Source organism: Triticum dicoccoides, chromosome 1A (genome assembly GCF_002162155.2).
Source record: "Triticum dicoccoides isolate Atlit2015 ecotype Zavitan chromosome 1A, WEW_v2.0, whole genome shotgun sequence".
Classification (NCBI taxonomy): Eukaryota; Viridiplantae; Streptophyta; class Magnoliopsida; order Poales; family Poaceae; genus Triticum; species Triticum dicoccoides.
Genome location: NC_041380.1, coordinates 69,516,429 through 69,526,478, shown reverse-complemented (window position 1 = coordinate 69,526,478; position 10,050 = coordinate 69,516,429).

Sequence of the window (10,050 nt, the reverse complement as noted above, 5' to 3'; positions counted from 1 at the left end):
TGTGTGTGTGTGGGTGGGGTGGGGGGGGGGGATTTTGCTGCTCTGGGATGATCTTGTTGATGTGTCCAACATCACCTTCACAAAGTACTGCCTCCCCGCCATGGTCTGGGTGAGAAGGACTGACATGCTCTTCAAGATCACATCTGTTCTACGGATCCCTCTTGCAAAGACGCTTTCTTTGCTGAGCTCCTAAGCCGAAGCCGCCATCAGGGATGGCTTGGCTTGGCTTCGGGGATTTCAACCAAATTTATCGGGCCAAAGACAAAAAGAAGAAAAATGTAAATTGCAGCAGGATCAATCGTTTCAGGGCAACACCTCAGAATTGTGAGCTCAAATAAATCCACCTTCAAAACCGTAGGTTCACTTGGAGCAACGAGAGGGTAAAACCAACCATGTGCTGGACTCCTTTTGCAACGCCGAGTGGGATACAACTTTCAACAACCATGTCCTGAATGCACTCTCCTCCCTCTTCGACTATTGCCTGCTCTTGCTTGCCGATGATAAGGGACCGAGAAGGCCTCGAGTCTTTAAATTCGAAAACTTTTGGGCACCCATGCCCGGATTCAATGCGGTGGTTTTAATGGCGTGGAACGAAAGGGTTCACACCAAGCCATACCAAATCCTTTACCACAAGCTCAAAAGGCGGCGTTGCGCCTCTTCAAATGGAGTAGGGGCCTTTTTTCAAAGGCAAAAATCCACCACCAAGCTGCTCTTTTGGTGATTCTCCATTTTGACATTGCCCAAGAGGATAGGCTCCTTTCCAACTTGAGCTCTAGGCTAGGCTCTAGAGCAGAGTCATTTCTTTGGCTGTGCTAGAAAGATCACGAAAGAAACAATGTGCAAGAATTTCCAACCTCCGAGAGGGGGACACGGATACTACATTCTTCCATCGTCGATTTAATGCTAGGAGGCGAAAAAACCATATCCACATAATCAAGAACTATCATGGGTGGATCACCAAGCACGAAGCCAAAGAGAAACTGTCGTAGATCATTTTTCCAATGTCATGAAGAGAGGCCCCAAAAGCCGAGAAGATTTCAAATGGGAGGAGCTAAATTTGGAGCCACTCGACTTGAATGGCCTCGACTCCCCGATGACTGAGAGTGAGGTCCTTGAAGCGATCAACGACATGCCTAGTGACAAGGCCCCGGGCCGAATGGCTTCACCGGCCTCTTTTTGAAGAAGTGTTGGAACATTGTCAAGCCTGACCTCATGAGGGTCATTAGTCATTTTGACTCCCTTCACACTTCAAACCTTCAGTGGCTCAATTCCACAAAGTGCGCATTTGTCTGAAAAGGAATGGGCAGAGGGAATTGCCGATTATAGACCTATCAGCCTCATCCATGCGACCACGAAGATTATTGCCAAGGTGCTCTCCTTAAGGCTTGGGTCCCACATGACAAGTCTCGTCTCCAACGCCCAAAGCGCTTTCATCAAAACAAGAAGCATCCATGACAAATTCTTATATTTTCTCAACCTCGCTCGATGCCTTCACAATAACAAGACCCCTTCCCTCCTCTTCAAGCTTGATATCCGCAAGGCCTTCGACACCATTAAGTGGGAGTATTTGCTTGACCTACTCCAACGACGAGGATTCCCGAAAAAATTTGGGGTTTGGATCGTGACCCTCCTTAGCTCCTCTTCATCGAGGATCATCCTCAATGGTATTGCCGGCGACCCAATTAAACATGGGCAGGGCCTTCGGCAAGGGGACCCCCTAGCCCCGTTGCTATTCGTCATCGCCATTGAACCGCTCCAAAGAATCCTTGAAGTTGCTACAAGAAAGGGGCTCCTCCATAAAATTAGGGGAAGGGGAGACATGTTGAGGACCTCTCTATACGTGGATGGCGCGACCATCTTCTTGGCTCCGATCAAAAGAGATGTTGACAACCTTGCCAAGCATTCCGAGGGGCTTCGGGGAGGTCATGGGCCTATGCACCAATTTCCACAAAGAGCTTGTTTGTGCCCATTCGTTGCAACCATCTCGATTTGGGTCACCTAACCTGAAGGTTGCCGGTAACAAGGACTTCTTTCCGCCTGCGATACGCCCCCCTCTCCATTTGGAAACTAAAGTTGGTGGATCTTCAGTTTTTAGTGGACAAGGTTGCGAGCAACTTAACAACTTATGAGGGCCAAAACATCACCACCATCGAACGAATGACTCTTGTCAAGTCTGTGATCACCTCCCAGGTGGTCTACCCCGCCACATCGTTGGTCATCCTACCAACCATCCTTCTCAATGTAAACGCTTTCTTATGGTCTGCTTCGAACAAGACGACAAGGGCAAAATGCAAGGTGAATTGGGAGATTGTTTGCCGGCCACTTCAATATGGGGGACTCGGGTTACTCAACACCAACAAATTTACGCATGTGGCTGTGGTATGAATGGATGAAGCCCACCAAGATGTGGGTGAGGATGGGGACCCGTGTCATGATGAGGACCTCAACTTTTTCTATGCATCCACCACTATCATCGTTCGTAAGGGTGCGAATACCCCCTTTGGGATTCACCTTGGCTCCTTGGTCGCAAGCCAAAAGACATTGGCTCGCTCATTCATGAAGCATCCAAGAGAAAAAAGTGGAAGGTTCGGGAGGCCCTCAAACACAACGTGTGGATTCTCAAGATCAAACCCCCCACCAATGTCTCGACAAAGCACATCACATAGTTCTTCACCCTTTGGACGCTCTTGCATGAGGTCCAAAACTTGCCAAACTGTGATCTTTGCCCTCTTTGCAAGAGTGTGCAAGAATGTGGGACTCGCCTCTTCTACAAATGCCCCTACACTCGAAGTCTTTGGTCTTTGGTCACCAAAAATACCACATTCTTGGGCTTGACATAGCCGCCTGGCCCTTGTTCGACTTGATTGAGGCTTGGTGGGCAAGTACTTATGATAACGACACGCCAAACCGACAAGACAAGGCATCCCACACCTTGCTTGTTTCGTGGACTATTTGGACGAGCGAAACACAAGAGTCTTCAAGCATAAGAGCACGCCATCGACTATATTGCTTGCCTCCACCATGACTGAGGCTAACTATCATAGCCGGTGCAAAAAAAACAGGTTTCATAATTTAGAGTAATTCCCATGTCGTGTATTCGGTTTACTTGTAACAAACTCCATTCTCTCTTATTTAATAGATGAGGCAAAGCTTTTTCCTCCATTTAAAAAAAATGCCCTCATCTTTTCCTTAAACAATTTGCCCTGGATACAAGGCAGTGATAAATTCTCGAGCATCTCTAGCAAATTTCTTTTTGGGCGATGCCCACCGGTTGACCGGGTAGCTTGTCCGATCCGATGGGTATTGTCCCTAGCAGCCCCCCGTCTCGTAGCATCGTGCCGCCGTGCAGCTGGACCACCGACCTCATTAGATAACCCCTCCTTTAGTCCACCGCCCACGCCGTTGATTGCAGCTCGCTGTTAATGCCATGGTCTTACTTTCCTCGCAGAGGACTTTAGCATATACCAGTCGTGGTCTTAGCACCCCCCCATGCGTAGCCGATTCCAATATCTTTTGGCCATGGCGTCGTAGCATTCCTCGCAGCCAGCTCCAACCATGGCCGTCTTGATGGCAACATCCAGTTAACGGAGCTAAATCCGGCAGATCTCGGGTAGGAGGTTCCGAGCTGGTGATCTTGGCACATTGGTAACATGACAAAGAAGGGACATAGTGTTTACCCAGGTCCGGGCCCTCTCGAATGTTGGAGATATGCCCTAGAGGCAATCATGTATGATGATATTTCCTATGTGTTTATGAATAAAGATAGTCCTTGGACATTATCAATGATGTGTATCAGTAAGTACGTGACTTGTTTGTGGGACTATGCATTTTATGATGAACGTCCTAAAAGGTCCCTAGTCGAAAGGGCTGTGTGGACGCGCATCCGACTAGACTAGCATATGACACGGTCGATGGCTTGGTCTCACTAGCCATGGAGCATTGGATGCTAACCGGATAATATGGACTCGGAAGGATCTGGTCGGATTCGACGTAGTCGGATCCGAGTTGAGATAAGGTCCGAGTCGGACAGACCAAACTATGAGACGCAGTGATATGTCATCTATGAGTCTCTAGTACAACATACGTTCTATGTCCTAAGACCTGAGCTGGCGCATGTACTCGGGATGGTGACAGACTTGTTTTGGGCCAACCAAATGCTACTCCGTGACTGGGTAGTTACAAAGGTAGGTTTCAGACTTGTCCAGACCCATGCTACAAGACATAGTCGAGCAAGATGGGATTTGCCCCTCCAATCATGAGAGATATACTCTGGGCCCCTCGTGTGATCCGACCAAGATAAGCATGGCCATGCGATTAGGATTATGAGATAATCCGGTTTGTGGTCGACATCACTGAAATGAGAAAGAGGTCGGGCTAGCACAAGGATGACAGACTCGCCTTGAGCCCGACAAGATATATCGTGTGGCAAAGGGAACATAACTATGACGTACATGTTCGCCTAACCAGCTTCATAGTCTGCTTGGTGTTCGGCATGCCTTGCTAGGGGCCGCTACCAACCGTGCAGTTCGGAGATGATCAGAACTCCGACCAAGCCGGCTTGAATCTAAGGGGTCACACGCTTAAGGGAAGGAACCTACAAGGTCAGATCCGAGGACACTGGTCGGATGTGATCCGAACTGTTTTCGGATTGTGGCGGAGTAGACTTGTGGGCTTCAGGGTCCGTGCGAGGCCCAAGTGTTGAGCCCGTGATGGACGCCTATATAAAGTGAGGGTGCGACACACTAAGGCGATTGATCGCTTCGACGTTGTCACTAGGGTTTGCATGTGTTGCGAATAGCCACCTCCACTCGACCGCCGACTGTGTGATCTGTAACACCCTCGATGCGACTATATCTCCCACGTGTCGAGGCACGACTTAGAGGCATAATCGCATTGAAGGCATATGTCGCAAGTTATGCAATCTTCACAACATCCCATGTAATAAGAATAATAAAGGGGAGATAACATAGTTGGCTTACACTCGCCACGTCAATCAAGTACATAAATAACATTACATCATCCAAACACTCATGGCCCGACTATGGCGCCAAAAAATAAAAGAGAACCCAACATGCGACAACGGTCCCGTTCACCCCCAACTGGGCACCACTACTGATCATCGGGAAAAGAAACATAGTAACGTTGAGAGTCCTCGTCGAACTCCCATTTGAGCTCATACGCGTCTCCTGGAGCGGAATCATCAGGCCCTGCATCTGGTGTAATAGTAATCTGTGAGCCACAGAGACTCAGCAATCTCGCACCCTCGCGATCAAGACTATTTAAGCTTATAGGTATGGCAAGGTAAATATGTGGAGCTGCAGCAAGCGACTAGCAAGTATGGTGGCTAACTTATTCGCAAAAGAGAGCGAGAAGAGGAGGCAAAGTACGAGCGTGAAACTAGAGAGCAACCTGCGCAACCATTACTCCAACACCGTGTCCACTTCTCGGACTCCGCCGAGAAGAGGCCATCACGGTAACACACTCAGTTGATTCATTTTAATTAAGTTAAGGTTCAAGTTATCTACAACCGGACATTAACAAATTCCCATCTGCCCATAACCGCGGGCACGGCTTTCAAAAGTTCAAATCCCTGCAGGGGAGTCCCAACTTAGCCCATGACAAGCTCTCACGGTCAACGAAGGAATAGACCTCCTCCCAAGACGTTCCGATCAGACTCGGTATCTCGGTAATTCAAGACACTTCGACAGGTTAAAACAAGACTAGCAACACCGCCCGAATGTGCCGACAAATCCTGATAGGAGCTGCACATATCTCTTTCTCAGGGCATACTCAGATTGTCCAAACTTCCAGTAGGCCAGCCCAGAGTTGCCCCTGGTAGCCACCGGCGGCTGACGGTTTGGACCAACACTCAGAGGAGCACTGGCCCGAGGGGGTTAAAATAATGATGACCCTTGAGTCTGCAGAACCCAAGGGAAAGAAAAGGCTAGGTGGCAAATGGTAAAACCAAGGTTGCGCATTGCTGGAAAAGCTTTAATCAAGGCGAACTATCAAGGGGTTCCCATTATAACCCAACCGCGTAAGGAACGCAAAATCCGGGAACATAACACCGATATGACGGAAACTAGGGTGGCAAGAGTGGAACAAAACACTAGGCGAGAGGCCGAGCCTTCCACCCTTTACCAAATATATAGATGCATTAAGATAACATAGCAATATAATGATATCCCAACAAATAAATAAATGTTCTAACAGGAACGGCCTCCAATCTTCACCTGCAACTATCAACGCTATAAGAGGGGCTGAGCAAAGCGGTAACATAGCCAATCAACAGTTTGCTAGGACAAGGTGGGTTAGAGGTTTGACATGGCAATTTGGGAGGCTTGAAAGCAAATGGTAGGCATCATAGCATTGGCATAGCAAAATAGCGAGCAAACTAGCATAGCAAAGATAGTAGTGATTTCGAGGGTATGATCATCTTGCCCGCACAGTTGTCAGAGTTGACTGGATCCTCGAAAGCAAACTCAACGGGCTCCTCGTTAGCGAACTCGTCTCCCGGCTCTACCCAAACAAGACAAACAAGCAACAATGACACAATCAACCACGTGCAAACTCAAACAACGCAATGCAAAGATGGTATGCTATGCGGGATGCGAAATGCAAGATATGACAGGAAAAGCATGAACCTGGCCTCAACTTGGAAGTCCAAGTGTGCCACTGGAAAGATGAGATGAAATCGCTTGAAAACGATATAAAGAACACCGGAATCGGAGTTACGGTTTGGAAATGGCAAGCGATTCAAAAATGACACCGGTCTGCGATTTACAGCAAGTAGGCATCTAAATGCAATGAAATGAACATGCTACATCACCCAAACATGGCAACAAAATACATGGCAGGGATGCACACAAGATGCTTAACAAAAGTCTAGCACTGGTCTACGGCCAATTCATCCATTAACAGGTTCAAACAAGCATGGCAAAAATGCATATGACAAACAGATCTCAAACTTAGTGAAATTAACACTTGTCTGGAATTTCAGATCAGGTAGCCCTCTTCGGAGCAACAAAACTATATGCTACAGGAACTGAACATGGCAAAGTAAAGCATGGCATGGAGCTACTCAAAGAGCTTAACAAAAGTCCCTTAGTGACCTTGAGCCAAAAGGGATCAGAAAATACAATTGCAAGCATGTGAACATAGCAAAAACATAATCAGTTTTCAGACTTAGTGAAAAACTGACACATGCTGAAATATAACTCAAGTAGGCATGTTTACGAGCTCGATGCACTCACTACGGTGCAAGTCATGGCAAGACAAGCATACACCCATCAAGAAGGCACAAAATGCAAGCTAGACATGGCAAGAACAATAGCATAGCATGCACAGATCAACTACAACATCATCGGCAAAATTGCAAACAAGTTGACAATCTGCCCAGATTCACAAAGTAGCAAAAGTAGAGCTCGATTGACTCAAGCTAGGGTGCTCCATAAATGCAAAAAAGACCTGGATGGATAGAGCACTACAATATTAACAAAATATCCTTACTGATCATCCTCAAAAGAGGCACGTATCACTAGGAAACAACATGAACATATGGCATCATGAGCTAAACAGATCCAAGACTTAGTGAAATTGCTAAGTCCCTGAAAACAGAATTACCAAGTGCACCACTTTGCAAGCTTGCACAAGTCACCATACACATCACAAAAATACATGGGTTGCACCTCTGGAAAGATGACAAAACCCTTAAAAAACACATGTAGAGCACCAGGGCATATCATGCACACATTAATCATGGCAAAAATGACAAAAACCTAAACGGATTAGCAGATTTGACAATAATCTCAAGTAGCCCTCTTCTAACAGCATTTCGGGCATCAAGATGAATTCAAATGAAAATGATGCAATGGAATGAAATGATGTACTCTCTGAGGTGAACAATTTGATATGCTATATGCATGAATCGGAGCTATGGATGCAAAGTTATGGAGCTATGAACATGGCAACTTGGATCTAGAATTTTGGGACTTCGTGAAAATATACCTCCGGAAAAAGTCAAATCGGGACGAAGTGGAGCGGGACGGAGCGGTACGGAACGGGGACGAGGTGTTTGGATGAGATCCCGGTGGATCTCGTCCCGATCCACCGGATCTCGCCAGAGGGAGGACGTCGCCGGCGAGGTCGGCGCGCACGTTGAACGAGGCGGTTGGCGGCGTGGAGTAGTGGCGGCGCATGGCAGCGGTGCTGGCCGGAACGGCGCGGGCGGGGCGCGGACGGCGGCGAGAAGACGGGAAGGTGCGCCCGCGCGGCGGGTGGCGGCCGGAGCGGCGCCGGGCGAGCATGGCGAGGCGGCGGTGGCGCAAGGCCGGCGGGCGGCGCAAGGAGACGAGGCGGCGCGGGCGACTCGGCCCAGATCCGACCCGGGGCGGGCCTGCCTCGGGCCCCGGCGGGCTTCGGCGGGCTGAGGAGAGAGAGGGAGGCGGAGATGACGTGGCGGCGGTGGATTCGGCGCAGGGGAGGCCGGACATGTCCGGGTGCGGGCGTTTTGTCCGGCGGCGCGAGGTAGAGGACGACTAGGGTTAGTACCGCGAAATTTCGGAGGGTTGCACATATATATAGGTGGAGGGAGCTAGGAGAGTCCAAATGAGGTGCGGTTTTTCGCCACGGGATCGTGATCGAACGCTCTAGTTGATGGAGCAGAGTTAGGTGGGTTTTGGGACAAATTAGAGGGGTGTTGGGCTGCAACACACACGCGGCCTTTTCGGTCCCTCGGTTAACCGTTGGAGTATCAAACGAAGTCCAAATAATATGAAACTTGACAGACGGTCTACCGGTAGTAAACCAAGGCCGCTTGGCAAGTCTCGACCCAATCCGGAAATGTTTAATCCCCACACACGAAAGAAAGCTAGAAATGACCACCAGAGGAGAACAAAGCGCCGGAATGCAAAACGGACAACAGGGAAAATGCTCGAATGCATGAGATGAACACGTATGCAAAGCAATGCACATGATGACATGATATGAGATGCATGACAACGACAAAAACACACGGAGACAAAACCCGAACCCGAGGGAATAAATATAACTTAACGCCGGAAATGGCAAGAGTTGGAGTACAAATTGGGAAAGTTACATCCGGGGTGTTACAACACTCCACCACTACGAAAAGATCTCGTCCCGAGATCTAGAATGGCATCGGAGGGACAAACGGAAGATAAAGAGAAGAGGTAAAACTAAGTCGCTTCTTTGACAAACGAGTGAGACCAAAGAACCTTGAAAAGGTTAAGCCATTTCGAGAAAGAATGCAACGAAGATGAACGAAGTTGAAAACACTCCGTTAGAAAAGAGGAACAAGGAAGAACAATTTCTTATAGCACTCCGGTTGAAAAGAGATACAAGACTTGATAGGATGAAAAGGATTTGAGCAAAGGGGCACAACGCTTCGGTTAAAAACAAGATAGAGAGGGAAAGAATGGTACAATTTGGGCAGCACTTCGACTGAAAATGGAAGGAACTGAACATGATCTTGACAAACAAGATGATGGGTTGAAGAGAGCAACAACACAAAGCCTCCTGAACGAAAGAATAGAAGATAGATAATTGAAATAGGAGAATGGAGAAGAAAATGCCAACTTCTACCACAAAAGAGCTTGAGAGGGCATCCTTAGGAAACGGTTCGAGCAGAGTTGTTGGAAAACCAACAACGAAAGGATAAGCTTGATATGGTCTTGTGGAGTACATCTCAAATTATGCGGTGACAAACTGCCACTCACTGGAAAAGAATTGTATTGATATGAACAAGGAGACGAGAAACTTATTTCACCAGGAGGATAAGAAAGAACTTGGGTCCTATATGAGCACCATAAATAGCAACAATCCTTAGGGACGGTTTTAGGTGAAATATAGCCCAAGATAACTCCCAAGAAGAGATTGATGGATTTAAAATACCTCATCCTTGACCACATGTGAATCATGAGACATGAACTCAAATGATCAAGAATGACATAATACCACCTCGAATGATACGGTTGAAAGAATTGTACTCCGGATTACAATAAGAAGAAAGCTTGAACTCCTCTGAAAATA